Source organism: Chroicocephalus ridibundus, chromosome 2, assembly GCF_963924245.1.
Source record: "Chroicocephalus ridibundus chromosome 2, bChrRid1.1, whole genome shotgun sequence".
Lineage (NCBI taxonomy): Eukaryota > Metazoa > Chordata > Aves > Charadriiformes > Laridae > Chroicocephalus > Chroicocephalus ridibundus.
In genome coordinates, this window is record NC_086285.1 from 30,761,162 (window position 1) to 30,779,342 (window position 18,181).

The 18,181-nt window shown below is 39.3% G+C and overlaps 1 protein-coding gene across 1 annotated transcript in view; it reads right to left on the bottom strand.

The window, feature by feature from the left end:
• Nucleotides 1–1,958, bottom strand: part of THSD7A (thrombospondin type 1 domain containing 7A) — a 295,731-nt gene extending 293,773 nt beyond the window's left edge. The window contains exon 1 of the mRNA XM_063324919.1: nucleotides 1,826–1,958. The gene's annotated coding sequence lies outside the window, so the exon portion shown is untranslated. The remainder of the gene's footprint in view (nucleotides 1–1,825) is intronic.
• Between the last annotated feature and the right edge of the window lie 16,223 nt (nucleotides 1,959–18,181).

Consider the following 18,181-nt stretch of genomic DNA (forward strand, 5'->3'; position numbering starts at 1 on the left):
TCCAGCAGTGCCATAAACCCGGGGAAACTTCTGATAACCTCAGGTAAGGAAAAGAAACGTCACCACTGTCCTGCTAAATCTCAAGTCACAACAGATCTACCAAAATCAACCAGTCGTGTGAATCTTGATTAAAAAATAGACTGAAATTATTATCTAATAATATACTGATGGCTTTAATAAAAACTAAGTCATTCCAAAATAAAGCCAATAGTGCAGCCAAAACAGTAACACGTCGTGGACAACGTGTGCCTTAAGAACAAAATCACCTGCTCCCTAAGCACAGTATGCTGTTCCCAAGCAACTTTGATAACATTTATTCCCTGCTGTGTTCCAGGTGCCCTCCAAAAGATCTGTCAGAAAAAAAGAAAAAAAAAAAGGAAAAAAAAAAGAAAAAAAAAAAGGCTTTCTCAATAGGATCTTTGGAAAAGAAGACTTAAATTAGGAAATGACAGGATAGGTCCTGTAACCTATACAGAAGTGGCAAATAATTTTACTATGTTATCCTACAAACGTTAAAACTAAATGATAAGCTGATTTTTTTTAAAAAAGTAGATATTTTAACAGAGCACAGGAGCCTGTTAAAACAACTTTCATCAGTGCAGCTCCATCAAACTTAGTGCTGATGCATAAATTGCTAAATATAGCCATATCAAAATTTTAATTCAGATTTAAGCAACCCAACCTTAGTGTTACACATTAACTAGTGCATACTACACACAAACACGCATCCGTAACGCAGAACTATTTTTTTCAGTTTCCATAATACCACAGATTTACATTTCACTTAAGCCAAATAAAAGGAAACACCATCACCTTGAATTTAACTTTATGCCAACTGCTTTTACTAGAACGGTGTTTTGTTTTTTTTAATTATACTTTTTTCTTTACTTTCTTTTTGTTTAAGAGTGTTCTAGGAGAATTCTCAGCATATGGGATACGAGCCTGTCCCCATCCAGTCTTTGCTGTCTTTTCCTGTGCCTCTTTGCTACTCTTTTTCAGCACCAGTTTCACCAGTCCTGTCGCAGAACACCCTATAACCCCGTTAGTAACAGGACTGTTAACTTTCAGGCACAACGCACAGAGCTGTGATTCCGCTACTATATAAAGGGACCAACTACAACCCAACTCCTGCAACGCGCACAAAGTGATCTGACAAATGAGATTTATTATTTTTTTTTTTGTCTAGTGCCTTTCAGAGACAGCAATCAATTGCTTTTCCAAAGCAGCTGGACAGTTTCACTCCTGACCCCACGGCTCGGTTAGGGGAAGCCCGGCAAACCCGCTCTTGACGGCATCTTCGCACCCAGCGTATTCTGTGCTTTTTATAGGCACCGCTTCGCGTCCCGCGGGTTTGTTTGCCTCCCCGAGAGCGTAACCACAGCTAAGCTTCCAAGATTGTTAAACTCTGCCAAAACAGCTCCAAAATTCCCCAGCAGTTTGCCCCAGCCGGACGCCCCGCCGCCTTTGCGACTCCACGGCGCTGACACTTCGCACCGACTTCCAGAACAAGCCAACTCCCGGCTCCTTCACCCCCGAGCCGGGGCAGCCCGGGGACCCGCGCTCCTGCCGGGCCACGGCGGGCGAAGTCCCGGTTTAACGGGGCCGAGCGGCGGGGGGAGGCCGAGCGCGGAGCGGGGACGGCGCAGGTGATACCCCGGCCCCGCCGCAGCCGCCCCGCAACTTCCCACCCCAGCGCCGCGGGGCTGCTGCGCGCCTTCCCCGCTCCTCCCCGCGGTAACTCCGCGCACCTCGCCGGCGGGGCGAACCTCGGCAGTGGGGGGGCGCCCCCCGGGAGCGCCGCGCCCACCCGCCCGCCCGCACTCACCGCGGCCGCTCCGCTCCGCTCCCCGCGCCGGGACGCGGCGGCACCTCCCTCCTGCGGCGGGTCGGGGCGGAGGTTCCGCGCCCCCCTCCGCCCGCCCGGTGCCCCGCACCGCCCACGCTCCCTTCCGCGGGCATTCACCCGCCCCCCGCCGGCATCACGCGGCCGCCCCTCCCCGAGAGCCAGCGGCTCCATCCGCAATGCAGCTGCGGCCGCCCTCGCCGCCGCCTCCTCCTCCTCCTCCTCCTCCTCCTCTTCTTCATCCCGGCCCGGCCCGAGCGGGCACCTGCCCGCCCCCTCCATCGGATCCGAGCTTAGCCCGCTGGGCAGCGCGGCCCCAGCCCCGCGGAAGGACGGACGGACGGGCGGGCGGGCAGCGCGGAGACACCGCGCCTGGGCTCACGGCCAGAGCGGGGTCAGGGAGCTCCTGGCGCTGATGCTCCGTCTGAAACAGCGAGGGACGGGGGGCAGGGGAGGAAGAAAGAAAAAAGAAAAAAAAAAAAAGAAGAAAAAAGAAAAGAAGAAAAAAAAGAAGGAAAAAAGAAGGAAAAAGAGAAGAAACGGGGGAGGAAGGGGGAGGGGGGAGAAAAAAAAAAGAGGGAAAAAGAAAAAAAAAAGGACGAAAAGGGTGTTATTTCCAAAAGGACTTTGCCGGCTGCTTCTCCCCCCGAACCTATTACTGCGGCGGACCCCTGGGACGGGGCAAGATTAATTGCTCTGTGTTACGAAGAAAGTGATAGATGCCATTAATCAGGGAAGTTGTAAGTCATCCACGTTCGTAGATGGAATTCAGAGATTAGCTGGGACAGATGGCAGGCAAACACAGCGCTCTCCAGTTCTGGCGTAAATCACTCAACTTCTGGAATTATTAAACAGCCAATGACAGCATCTCATACATTTTCTTAAGGAGAAGTCTTTCTTAGGAAGATGAATATTCACTTCATATTATGAAAGAGTGTTCCCAAGTGCTGTTACATTTCCCTTTTTAATAATGAAAGTGTTGGGGTTTCCTTCCTGGATGTCAGAAACTTCAAACCTGAAAAAGAAACAAGACTTTTCACACAGATATCCTTCAGACATAGATAAGAAGCAAAGCCAGGCAAACCACGAGTACCCAAATCTTCTGAAATAAACAGGCAAAGTTGTAAGTTGATATGTTTGTCCTGGTATCTCCAGTAGATTTCTCTTTCCTTGCAGCAACTACTGCAGCAATTTATATATTTTTTTCAAGTTCCATTTATTTTCGCACACTTTGAGGAAAGCAGTGAATCAATGCCACTTTTATTCACTTCTTCTAAAAGAACTTTAGACATTCTATGGAATCTAAATATTCCATGTGAAAAGAATACCTTTTTTCATTAGTATCCCCTATTTTTTTTTTCCGCATAGCAAAAATGAATTATGGCATAATCAACTTTAATCAATCTTTCTTGGTATCACATTGATTGATATGTCAAATGCTTGTCTAAATATAAGCTTAGCACCAATATCTATGACCGAGTAATTGTGAGCTTGATTGCATGTCCTGCAACGGTGTGATCAATCTACAGCGACATTCAGAATTTTGCAGAAACCTGCTCTATAAATCAAATCATAGTATAAAAGGGACACATAAAAGGGACAACAGTCCAAAACATGGTGTTTACAATAGTTCTTAAAAAAATACACAGATGTTAATCTTGTGATATGTAAACTAAATGCTTACCATGCTAACCAGTTTAATTTTCATTATTAAAAAAATATTTTAGGAGAATTAATGTTATTTTTATTAGATTTAAGAAAAGCAATGTACACAATATCAAAAGTGCCTTTTTTTTTTTTTAACTTACTCTCAGCATTTGGAATTATCCTTTCTCTGGGCATCTGAGAAGAGTGTGGTTCTGCCTTTCCTGTAAGCGCTCCATCGGTAGTTGAAGATGGCCATTAGATCCTCCACCTTAGTCTTCTTTTCTTCAGATCTCTCAGAAATATCACTAACTTCACAAATTCACTACTCTTTTCTATTCCTTTTTAATAAATCTCATTGAATTTAATATTATAAAGTAAAACCGTTATGGGGGGTGGGGGGTCCTACCTCCCAGAGGACTAAAAATGGAAAGCTAAAATGACTCAGGTACTCATGATGAAACCTACACAAAACAGCATGGCCAAACTAAAATTTCCTCCTAAGTTCCTATTTCTATCAGAAAGAGCAAAGATTCAGGTCAAAGTCATTTGTATCCCATTTGGCCATGCAAGTTGGTCATACAGTAACTTTAAGGGTCTCAGCAGCACCCACAAACAGACTGAGTTTTCCCAGGCCTTACACAACACCATTTTTAATACTGAATAATAGGTTTTTCTACTATCAGTAACAATGTTTGCCCGAGATGCAGTTTCTTGGCCCTACTTGAAAGGCAGTACATATTTTTATGCACGTGGCCTGTGTACAACCACACGGCTAGTGCTGAGATTGGTTGTGAAGTGGAGCTTTCAGGGACGGCAGCTCGGAATGAGGAAGGGAAGGAGCTGGCAAAAAGGGTAGCCTAGGTGGAAGCTGTTTTCCCTTTTGTTCACACAAGCTCTGGTTTTTCCGCCTTCTGCACAAAAGAGAAAACTAGAATTTCTAGCCATTGTATTCACCTTAAACTGTTTGAATTTTTTACCAGTATTCTCATTAGTACTATCTGTATTTTAACTTATTCTCCATTTCTCCATTACATAAATTATGTCCTCCTTCTCCCAGCATATGTATACATATAACTTACCAAAAAATACATATAAGGCATATAATCTTAAACATCTCCTGGATACAAACATTCTTGTTTTGAAGAACGCCCATTTCACACCAGGAACAAGCAGGCAGGTATACCTGAAACATAATATTCTGCTATATTGCAGAATCACCATCACATTCTAAAGAAATCTGGCAGCCTTGCAAGGTGTGTTTGGAATTTGGTTTGTGTGGTTTTTTCAGGCCCTTTAGAGCAAATTGAGGGCAAGAACTGTAAATAAATTGGCTCAAGTGTTCCGGGAGACAGTCTTTAAGGAAAGAAGCAAAAAAATATCATCTTAAGTCTGTTAAGAACTTGTGAAACCTGTCACAGGTTTTGTAATGATGCAAAAAATACAAGGGAAAAACTTTTCCCTAAGGGACTTGACAAGAGGAAATACGCGTTCATAGTCAACAATTCGACAAATTGGAGTGGGATAAGGAAGCTTTCACCTCAGTTCAGCAAAGCTGTGATAAATTGACTGAGCTGTTACTATTTTACATATTTTATGCTTTACGTGACAGTAATTAGTTATTTCAGTGGGCAGAAATCTACCCAAGAAATCACCAGCACAGCAGACCCCAGTTGGCATTCCTGTTCACAGTCTGTGTAAAAAGCACTAATTTTTCTAGCAGTGTACGGACACAGACAGCACACGCAACTATGCCACCGATTACACTGAAACGTTTAATACAAAAATGATCATGTTGAATAAATGTATTTTTATACTTCCTCCATTTGAAATGTCATTCCCAACACAAAGTCAAAAATCTGTTAATTTTTTTTAATTAAAGAACTATTCTTTACAAGAATAAGAAACACAGCAGTTCGAAGGCATTCCCTTGGTACTTCAGCCACATATCCCAAAGCAGAAGAAACACAAAAGAATATTTAATTTTCCATCTATTTAAGGATACCTTGGGTTTTCCTTCAGAAACAAAATTGTCTTGTGTCATATCTGAAACATCCAAACTGCAAGACCTTCCACCTGTTAGTTTTCCTAACGGATTCACACCTTTGAAAAGGCTTCTGCTGAATTATTTTTTTTTTTCTAGAACATCAATTGAATTGTAAACTGTGCATTTGATCTACTAGAAATAGATTATAAACAATATACTTGAATGGAAGCAGACACTGGACATTCCTTTCCAAATCCATTTTTCTCTGTATCCCCTGAAAATTGAACACTTGAAAGTACTGGAATATAAATTGCTCATTGAAGAAAGTTCTGCCATGCCATAAAGTCTTGCTTTGGAAGAACTGATATTTGAAACAGGTTTTAAGAGAGATATCACAATATTTCATATCTACCACTAACTCCAGCAATACCGTGAAGATCGGAGAAATAAATATTTCCAGCTGTCAAGAGTCAGAAACGTGGAAAGCTTTGGGATGGGAGGAAAGCGTAGAGAACACCTGGAGGGAAAAGGGGAAAAAGAAGAGCCTGAGTCATATATCCCAGGAGAAGGACGTGCGCAAAGTGGCTGCTGGAAACTGAGAATGGCACTTACATAACTAAAGCAATAAAATGTTTTCAGGGCAGAACTAGCTAATTTTTTATTTTTTTAAGCCACACAGGGATTTACCTTCTCAGGTAAATTTATTTTGCCTAAGGCCCGCCAGCTTTGCCATTAAAAGCTCTGTGCAACAAGCAGTGAAAATTTCATTCAGATCAACGAGGTTAATAGGACCATTCCACCACTTCACGCTTTAAGAAACTGAAAGAGGAAATGAAATTATGAGCATCCACTTCAACTTATATCTGTGGTCCTCTGTGCTTGCCATATGTGGTCTCTTGAAGGAAGTCCTACTATTATAAGGACACAACCACTGCTTGTGGTTTGCTAAGTATTTTGAGGCCTTTCTCAGCAACAGGACAGGATGGCACACAGCTGTCACAGTAGACCCGTAGGAATGTCAATTGTCAGCCACAAGATAGGAGAGCTCAAAGGCTGCCCTACATTATAGGGGTAGAGTTTATGGAGTATAGAAATCCCTGTGCAGAAGACCGCATTTCTATACTGCGGCAAAGCAACCATTCACTCCTCTCATTGAGTTCTTCAAGTTGTAGCTAATCCTGGTGTACCTGAGGGTACTCACTGAAACTTTTTTTTTAGTAGAGTATTTTAATAGAAATTACTTTCGAAACATACCAGAGCACTTGGTGTGTATATATATTTTTAGGCAACTTACCTCATCCTTTATGAAATATGAACTACTGTCAGATTTTTAAAACTATTAGAGAAGCGTTACTAATTTAATGAAGATTCAGTGTATTTTTTACAAAAGGATATATATCCCTTAACATTTATATTCCACAGGGGGGATAAAATATATGATTTCATCCCAAGTTAATATCAGTGTTTTAGCCCTTCAGCTTAAAGCAAAGGAGAGGTGGTACAAGGAGTATGAGGAGAAGATTCCAGTCCTGGATTCATGCTCCTGGAACGTGCTCTACACCAGACTTACTGTTTTTCTTTCACGAGTACTTACCTGGAAATTTGAAATTCTGTCATTCACTTCACATCCAATATATACCAAAAAAAAGCACGTCAACTTTAGCATTATAAAAGCTGATTTACAAAAACAAGAACCTTTATTGCACACTATTATTACACTTGCAATGCTTATAAGAAACCCCAGTTGGATATTACCTTTATTTATGATAATGAACCTTCTTAACATCAGTTAACTACTAAATAGAGGAGCATTTTTGTGCCAGTTATGATGTTTACATCAGAATTGAACTGACGAAGGACAGTTTACTGAAACATTCTATTTTTTTTTTAATACAGTTTGGAGATCAGAGAAACTCTAGGGAGCTGGCAATTCAAAATATGAAGGTCGGTTTCTGTTAACAAAACCAGAATATACATAGAAGTACGGAATTTTCATGAAAAACTAGCCCACTGTGGACTAATTTCTCATTACTCTCATCATCCCTTAGGAAACATGTAGATAATCCTATTTCAAGACATGCAGCACAGCTGAAATTTAGGCTGAATGAACAAGGCTTGAATTTGCTACAAAGGGGCACATAATCAGAAGTAAAAAGAACACAGTTCATAGCTAAATCAGGAACCGTAAAAATCCAGTCTGGTTGAAGAAGACCAGGGACGCTTTCCTGGATGTGCCTGTTGAGAGCTAAAAATATATCCCAACAGCATCCTGAAGCATGCTGCAAGAAATCACTAATTTACCAGTAAGAATAAATGTAACATCACTCATTCCATCCCTACTGATGGACAACTTTTCAAGGGAGCCCCCTTACATAGCTACATGTGGAATAAGGTCACAGTCTTTGGCCCTGGGAGTAGAGGCAGCGTGGTGAGAAAAGATCTCCTAGGCTTTCATTTGTTTCAAATTTTAGCCATAAAATCGTACTGAATTTTTTCAAGTGGAACAAATGAGTTTTCTATGCAGACACTACGTAAGTAGCATATGTTTTACATAAAAGATTTACAGGATCTTTTTCATTAGGAGTGGTCAATTTTTAATGCACTACAATCTGAACAGCATCATTTTACACTTCATATGTCCTTTTCTGTGTTGGATTGCTCGGGTGTGGCCAAATGCAGGCTGCACCTTACTGTGATTTTGGCTTGGAAAAATGGAAACATCACCGGTCCAAGGGACAGGATCAAGAGATGGCATGCTTGTCAAACATAGGAATTATTTTCCACAGTCAGTTTTCCACCTGATCTTTGTAATCAATTTTACTGTGAAGATACCTTTTTGTTTGTTTATTTGTTTACAAAAGATGACATTTTTCTACTGGACTGGAACATTGCATCACATACACAACTACTAATTTCATAATACTTAAATAGAGTGCTGTCTTGTACCTCAGAAAAGATATGTTATCTAAGCTGACTTGACCAGTGATACAGCATGAACTCTGTATGGTATAGATCAGTCTAGATAGCATTATTTTGGAAATGTGGGTATAGCACATTTTTGAGAGTATGTAGAATATGAAAATATTTTGTTGTCCTAGTCTTCAAAGATATTTTACTGTCACACAGAGTACTGTCATTCTTTAAACTGATATCACATAAGCATTACCAGGAGAAGATAAATCATAATAAAAGCTGCCCAGCAGAAATGGTTGCAGAGCTGTTTCTATCTTCTAAAATCCCTTAGGGGGAAATAACTGTGCGTGTCTATTCATATGACTGGGTCTTCTCACACCTTAGGCAATTTTCCTTTCCTGGCCAGAGAAACATTTGATAGGGTTTTTTGGGTTTTTTTTTTGCAGATTTTATTTAGATCAGAGTTGAATTTTTTTTGTTTGTTTTTAATAAGGCAATAAGGTCTCAGCATCTAGTGAAAGGATAGGTGTTGTCAAGTGCTACAGCTGAAATCAGTAGCATTATCTAAATTTGAGTAAAAGGGGATTTAAAACAAAGAAAGAACAGGTAACACAATTCTCTATCCTTGAAGTCAAAAGTAAAGTTTCCTATATCTTTGATGAGGATATTACTTGTTTGCTGCCATGTCTGGTATATATTTACCTATTTAAAAGCCAGAAAAATTGACATGTTTATAACTTAATAATAAAAATTTCAGTTTCGAGCTAAACTCTGCATTGAGAAACCTAATTATTTTTTTCAACGTAAGCCTCTAGACTTCAAAAGCTAGTGTTTGGGGGGTTTTGTAGTTTTGGATTTTTGTAGTTGATTTAAAAAAAAAAAGAAAACACAAAAACAAACAACCAAACACCACCACCACCACAGAAAACCCAAAACCATAGTTAAGGATTAAAGAGCTAGATATTCAGCTGCTTTTTAAACACTGAAGGCTGAATCCTCTGGACTCAGAAGGCTGCAAGACCCCAAGGTGGAGGGGGTCTGTGACAACCAGTGCTTTATTCACTACTTCGACCTTTCCACAAACTGAACAGTAATCAACCACCCAGAAAAAAATGAGACCTGTTCAAAGGCTGAATCAAAGCAGAAGACTGTTTCAGTAGCAGAGAGCTGCCAGGATTTGGGATTTCAGTCACAGCCTTTTATTTTCCTTCCACTGGGCACACACCACCTACTGACAAGATTGACAAACATGATCAGAAGCATGTCTATAGGCTCCGAGGTACACAGACAGTAATGCAATGATTTGTTATTTAATTAATTATTCTTAATATAAAATGAAAGTGCTATTGGCAGTTATATATCCTAAATAAAATTGGTTACGCTTTTTATTCATCTTTGGTGTGGTGAAAAATGGCACTAGAGTTATGGTTTAAAAATGGTGAATAAGATACTGGCTAGAAAGTAACAACAATTTTCAACTTTATATGTTGCCTTCCCTTCCCACCCCACACACCCCCCCCCCACAGCCCCCCACTATAATTGCCTCAGAGCTTAGGAAGTTGTTTTATGAACATGCATAAAAACTGACATAATCCTCATACAAGAGGCAGAAAGAAGCGTTAAATGAGCGAGATCCAGAATCCTATCTTCTAATCCACAGTGTATAGTTCATTATATTTTAGGTTTAAATGTATTTTTAAAAGCCTTCAGGGCTACCAGTTTGTCACTCTAGAGCAATCGTCCTCACACAACATGGAGAGAAGATAAAATAAAGGCTTTGGCATCAAGCTGAAGTGCTATTTTCAAAAAGTACTTATGATGGATAATTGAAAACCCTTTGAAAAGCCACACTTAGGCCCTCTCTTCTGAAAATTAAAAAGTTATTGCAATCTATCTAGGCAATGGTTTGAATTTCCAGAGAATTATCTGACCTAATCAAAAGCTGTTGTTCCCCACCCCCTTCCCTTTTCTATAGCTGTACAGTGAAGAGCATGCTTCACAAAGCCCCTAGTGGCACTAATGATGCTATCGCTCCTTTTTGCTGAGCTGTCATTTCTCCTAATTATCATTTATATTGGGTTCTGCTACTTTCTGATATTAATATTGCCACATATATGCTTTAATTGTTAGGCAACACTATGCAGTGCTTATTCATAAGAGAATTCCAGCCCCCTTGACTTCCCTGAAGCCTTGAAATGTTGATGGATGTCTTTAAGATGGTCCCTGCTTAATGCTCATTACCAGGGGAAGAGTTAGCTGTCCATAAAACCTTTCATTTTATACATGCAAATGCCCATTGTTTGAGCAAAACGGATAACTGAGCACCTAATTAGTGGATACCTGCTTGCACACACAATTAGCCAATTTGCAAGAACAGATGCTGGTTTATGAATACAGTGAAACTAGTCACAGTGGTGTGCAGGTTCCTTTCATAGGTGACTCCCTTTGACCTTTTAAGTCCCAAGTTACTCTCCTTTTCCAGAGGAGATATGGGGAAGGAAGGAAGGAAACGACACCACGTCAAGTATTCCCTTCAGCATTTTATGCTTGAAGATAACATAGAAATAGCACAAGGCATCTTAACCGGTCTCTGGAAATTCCCTCACCCTTAGATCAGGCCCAAACACAAGCTCCACCACCTTCGTGGTCACAGTGTAACTGGATCAAGCGTGGTTGCTCACCTTTTCTCCTTCACAGTCTTAGTTAAACAGGAGGCCAGCTGATGTAGCTACTAAGTAGTAAGTGCCAGGATCTACTCAAACTAATTCTAAGTCCTATAATATTACTTCAGTAATAGTTAACTCCTGCAAAATATTTTATGACTGCACATTTAAATCAATAGGTCACAGGTATAATTTAAGTATTTCTTCCTCTGGAAGAGGGTTTAGTTTGCTTTGACCAATTCATACTCTACCAAGGCGGTTTGCTAACTATGGTTCCACAGCTTAACCTGATCTAATTCGTTATTTTCACAGAGTTGGCCACAGACCGTTCTCTAGTAAGGACAATTAATTTCATTATCCTTGAACACCTCAGGAGAAAGAAATGAACATGTTAAAAAACAAAACAAAAAAGCAAGTCTCATCTCCAGCTTACTGTCCTCACATAGTTGTCTTCTTTATTTAGGACAGGTGCATATAACATTGGCATACCAGCTTGGCTTTTTAGTTTTATAAATTAAATTTAATAAATTCATATAAAGTTATTTTAATAATTCTAATTTATGATTGTACCGATGCAAATAGAAATGCATATGCTCTACAAAGATGTTTGAAAGGAAAACCGAGGCTTAAAAAAAATCTGCATCTCTTTTAGACACCTTTATGTGCTAGTTTTCTTCAACTTTCTCCTTTTCTCCCAAAAACTGAGTCATAGTCAAAGAGTAAATTATAGGACAAATACAATGAAAAATTCAGAATGCAAAAAAAGGAAAGCAAGGAATTTGTGGATCAGCAAATTTAGCATAAATGTGGACATAATACAAGAGCCCGCTTGTCATTGAAACAAACCTACACGTCAAAAGTTCAAACAAAACTTCAAGTGTGTGCTTTTAACACTAAAGGCTCAAATCTTAAAGGGTTTGGCTTATACCTCATAGCATAATGCTGCTTTTAGATATGTAGCATCTAATCTTTACCCTTAGGTAGTCTGAAAAGTCTATTCTCCCTCTATAATATTAGAGTAGTTTTATGGGCCTAGAGATTTCTAGTTTAAGAGTCATGTGGTCAGAGTGAGATATATTTACTGCATAGTCCAAAGGAGTGTTTTGGAACGAACAAACTAAAAGCCCAGGTATGATCCTACTGTAAGTCTCCGCAAATCAGAAGCACCATGACTGTACGGCTATGCAATCAGTCTTGCCACAGTGTAGGATTGAGCTTCTGACCTCAAAAGATGCTTCAAGTAAAAAACATAAAGCATGACCTTCCAATTTTTTCTCATGCCTAAACTCAAGACAAGTCTCAGATGTTCAGGTCACATCAAGCTTGTTCCTTGAGCAAAAATTAAATCTCTACTAGGGCATGCCTAATGTTCTTTTAGAAGACATGCAAGACGCTGTCATGCATATACAGGCTTCATGGTAAGAAAAAAAAAAACAAAACAGATTAATCCATTGTGTTATATCTGTAAGCTCTCTCTCGCTTCTTTTTATGTGTGACCCTGCATTCTGATGTTACCTGTTCTTTTCAGCAGAACAGAATTTATTAGGAATTTTTCTCCATCTTTTCTTCTACCCATTAATTAAAACTCCTATCACCACCCTTAGGGCCTCATTGTCACTCATTCTTGACTTTACCTAGTAAGAAACCATTTTGCCTCCAAAAGAGAGATCTCAGCTATTTTCCAGAGGAAGTTCCCTCTACACATTTAGATATTAGAGTATCTCTATGAAACAGATACGAAGCTAAAGTACAGAATGGAAGTTCTCCAAAACATGGAGACTGTTTGGGAAGCAGCATCTATCTCACAGACAAGGATCTGCCAATGCATAATTCTGGCACTTCAACTACCAGGGTCTGGTCCTGTAGCTTTCTGTTGATCTTTATGTTACAATCAGACTAGTAGTTTACTAAGACACACACAGAAACGAGCTAGTTCAGGTAGCTGCTTCCCCATCACCAGGAGTGCTGCACACATAGCCTTACCCAGCAGGGTCACTTTGCTGATGCAGGCATCAGCAAAATCTTCCTCCTAAAAAAAAAAGAGAAAGAGAAAAATGGTAACTGGTACAATACAGGTGTTTTGCCTTTGTAAGAGAGAGGTGGAATTGTAACTAGAAAATATCTTAATCTTTGAAGAACTTCCATGAGATGCTGGATCTCTCAAAAAATCTGTCCATTTTAGCTTATCTTAAGCCTTTGCAATAACTGGATTCCTTACCCCATTTTAATGGACTTATTACTTCCCCTCCCAGAAGTGGGAAGCATCTGTTGTATTTTGTTATTTTAAAAGTATAATAAACACAATATGCACATCTCTGGAACAAGTTGTTGTTGTTTAAAGTACATTTTGTTTGTCAAGAGAGGTAAGGGGACAGATGCTCTGTTAATTAGTGTGAAACAGAAGTAGAGATTCCCATAACATTAGGCAGTACCATGACTCACTCATTTCACTAATACAAACCTGATCAATTCTAATTCTGTTTTCTACAGAGATGAATTTGCTGATTACATTTGATGTGCTTGAAGAAGTCTAAAAAAAATAAGTCCATTTATAACATTACATATTGATGAACCTCCTGAATTTCTAGAACTAAATTTTTTTGCAAAGCTTAATTCTAGCTTTACTTTCTGGTTTACAGAACTAGAAGTTGCTTAAAGCAGTTTACCAAATAGTTGTCCTTCAGCAATGCTGCTCGAAAGACCAGCTTGTAAAATAAAGATATCTGACAACATATTTTGATTTAGTGCTGTGTGGTGTTTGTGCTTAGAAAAATAATAATAATAAAATCTACAAAGCACTGTATCACAAAAAAATAAAAACAGAAAGAGAAAATAAGAGTTGGAGGCAGGGAATATGATGACATCTTCCAGTTTGTAACTGAAATAAAAACAGGTAGAAAACACAGGCAAAGAGGATACCTTACAGCCACAGAGTGACTTGGTGAATACTACCCTTCCAGAATGGGGTAAATCGGCAGGTCAGAGACTTGCAATTGGAGACAGGGGAGATGAAGAGCACTTTATCCACCAATTAGCAAGAACTCTTAAAAAGCACTTTCAGCAGCCAGTAGGACACTGAATAAAACCTGTAAATGAGTCGGCAAATAGAGTTGTTATCTCAGGAGGGATGAAATGGGGGTCTTCTGATGTTATCAAACCAACTGTCTTTCCCTTGTTAAGCAAAGGGACATAACGGTATTGTGCTCAGGTACAGTGAGACCCTTCTCTCTCGATGGCCCAGCCAGGACAGCTGAATTAGAAGTGATCCATAAGGAGATATGTGGTCTGAAATGGCCCCTTTTCCACTTTTGTCTAGTTCAGAGAGCGTGGGGATCTATTTGTCATTATAATCTGAAGTTTTGATATTAACCACATTTCAAATTTTGGAAAAAATAAAATACAAATAAAAAAATCTTAAAATACAAGACTTTACTTGAAATCTGGAAACTTTCAGACATTAATCTTCAGCTCATGTTAGCTTCCAAACATAAAAGGCTATTCTGTCCCTTAAAAATAGGGATTGTACTACACTTGAGAAAAAGCCTTTCGTGGGATATAAAGAGCTGTGAATGCTAAATACAGTTATTTTCGCTAGAAAGTCACGCTTTAACCACAAGCAGATGTATTCTTCATAAAGACAACTTGCACTGCATCTGTTAAAACCTAATAATGGAATTAGTAGCTTTAGTATGTCAAAGATGGTGCTATTTATGCACTCCGCTTACGTGCGCCTGTTAGCAATAGCCTTTTCATAGCTTAGCAACCAGTTTCAGTCACTTCATCATCTGTTTTCATTGTCAGGCTTGGTCACTTAATTTTTTGCAAAGAATCTTAACGGTGTGCTCTGAAGTCCTGGAAGCAAATGGTAACCACATAATGACCAGTGTGCCAATAACTTTCATCTGGCTTTCTACACTCTCCCTCCAGCTGCTATGCAGTTCAACCATTTTACAGTTACATGAGACCGTAGTTTGAGACTGTAGTTTACTCAGCAAACGGCAAGGAGAAAATTGTTGCTGGTGTAAAACTTTGGGGAGGTCATTAATTTACAAGAAAAAAATATGATAGCTTTTTGAGATAACTTTTCAATGATCAAACTAATAAGCATGAAAATAAGCTAAACTCACAAGGCTCTAGATTCCAGCTGACTGTCCCTGAAATTTGCAGTCATTTTCTCTAATTGCCCATAAGGCAGTTATTTGTTATTTCCGTGTTGTAGTTCTGATAATTTCATCCCACTCTGCTGCTTTAACCAGAGATAAAATTTTCTGTTGATACATGTATGAATTTCCTTGAAAAAAAGAGGTGGGGGGGGAAGATCCTGAAGGAATGCCATTAAAAGCCTCTTAAAATCCAGTCCAAAACCCCTCTGTTAAAACATTGAAAGCCATACTTTAGTTATGCTGCAAAGGATGGTGCCTTATTCAAGGTGCGAAGCTGCTGGGAGATGTCTAATATATGGCTTAGAATACTTTTTGAAGTATTCACATTCACTTTTTCTGCAGGAAAAGGAGTTTTCTGAACACTCCTCTCCTATTTTTTCACGCGACATTGGGAGAATATCCCCTTACCTGCACTGTTATGGGTGTTACATCATGCAATATATGGCAGAGAAGACAGTCTATTTTAAAACTTCAGCACCTGGAAGTCAGGAAAAGCCAGGATTATATGATTTTCTTGGAATCCTAACCCTGCTGTGAGGCAACATTCAAATCATTTATGACCATGCCCTCCTCAGTCTCTCCATTCCCAGGTTCGTCCTTTCCAAATTAAGTTTCTGTTAAAAACATTGTAGGCATGTGCTGCCTCCACTGGGATTCCCATGACAGATAATACAGGTTTCTCTTGAGACAGTATTGTTAAACCAGAAAAAAATCCATATATTTTCCTTTTGAAGCCTGTAAAACTTTGCCTATGCTAGGTCACCTTTCCTTCCAGCATCAGCTGTGGACTTCCAGACCTCTGAGAGTAACAGAACAGCAAAATTAAAATAAAATTTAAATAAACTGGAGGAAGCTTATCCTCTCATGGTAACACTGTGATTAAAGGATTTAATTGAATTATAGAGGCTTAGATAGCATGAAATGAAAGCAGAAATACATCAAGAATCACTGTTTCATGCAGAAAAATCATAAAAGTGTGTAATGGTCCACAAGGTAATATTTATCTGGGAATAGATGACAGAGGACTTTATGAGACGGAGCTACATGGCATGAAGGATATAAAGTGCAATAAAAAAAAGGATAAACTCAGCAGGGCTGATAAAGAATAAATATACAAATATTAACCCACAAATAATTGACACTTATCATTCGCTCCTTCAAAAGTAAAGGTTTTTAGCTTAAAAAAATCTAAACTTCTATGATTCAAAAGTGAAGCAGCATGATATTTAAATTATTACTTCTTAATATTAAAATTAAATGTCATTTCCTGTATCCAAAGCTGAAAGTGCTATCTACACAATCTACTTCATCTTTCAATTCATCTTTTCAGAACACATTAGTGGTTTTAATAAGGATCCAAAGGAAACACATTACAATAGATTTTACTTTGCATTTCTGTGAAGAAACTCATCTACTGATAACTGTTAAGACCTTCTCCTCGTTTAAATCTCCATCTCTAAAGGTATGTGTAATGAGCAAGTAGTATCAAAAGAAAGCACCATCTCCATCTGTGGGCTATCGTATCTAACTGCATCTCCAAACCACTGAACTTTCTGCCAATGTTCGGAAAGATGGGCTGCTGGTGAATACAATAAGTAACAACATCTAAAACCGTGGTCAAGATAAAAAAATAGGTCAGATCCTATTAACAGTTGCACTTACAAGTGGTTTTTCCAAGCTTGATTCACCACCATGACACTATTCAAATGTATAAAGTATGTTTATTATAATTTGCAGCATTGAGGTCTGAGGTCAGTCTGCATACCATTTTGTAAAATATTAAAGACCCCTTTGATTTATGCCTAACAGCTTATTTTTAAATCCTCAAGACAGAAAGTTTCCTCCTAGTTACCACATGCCTTCAGTATCTTTAAAAGATGCATCATTTATTTTATTTTTTTTTTGTCCAGATGTTCAACAATTATTTTTTCTTCTTCTTGTTTTTCTTTTTGAACAACACTAAAAGATGACTCGGATGCACATTGTCTGCCCAAGACTAGTTTTAGTTTTCTTGAGTGATCTTTGTAAACTGAAACTGGGCTTTAGCTATAGCTTTTAAAGGAATTTAATTGGAAGCTAGGTCATTACATACCATTCGTGACGAGACAGGAAGGTAGCACTTGTTTATCCTCAAATGAGTCAGGGCCATTAGTTAGACTGCTGTTTACTGTGCAGGCAAGGAAAAAAGAATAATTGAGTCACACAGAAATAAACTTCCATCTTTTTCAGTCTCCAGTAATAAGAAGTAATGGCATCTCATTAAATCAACAGCTCATTCCTGCACTTACCTATATTAAATTACGTATTCATTCACATTACCTACTCTGCAACAGTGTCACCTTAAGTTGTCTCCATATTCATATTAAGCTGGATAATTTTATGGTTGTAACATTTGTATCTCTTAAGAGATGGGATAATCAAATCTCACACTGCAGGCTGTAAGGGAATTGCCATGGGGAGTCCCTCGCAGAGCTTCAGTCAGCATGGCAGGGTGAGGTAGGTGCATCCTTCTCTCTCTGCACCATCTGCCATTAGCCACAGCAGGCGGCAAGATACATCATTTAGTAGGCATTTAAGCACTCGAGATGCAGCGTAATGTCACATTAGGACATGCTTTTGGGATGACTCTGGGAGGAACTGAAGGCTGGCCAAATCCACCCCCCCACCCCCAAGCCCAAAGCTCCTCTACTCCTACACTACATAGGTATGAACTGCGATAAAGAAAACAAAACGGACATTCTGGCTATGTTCAGGCCACATTAGCAGCACAAAAGGATGACTTCACACTTCACACCCGCTTTCCCAAATGAATTGGAGTTCTCAGGTGACTTCTTTCAGGATTTTCAGTAGAGTTTTGTGCGTTTGCTTTGTCTTAAAGCACATAGGAACAGACCTGTTCAAGCGCGGTACTTCCCACTTTGATCAAGTTTAGGTCATCGGTGCTACATCACTGCTTTAACTTACAACT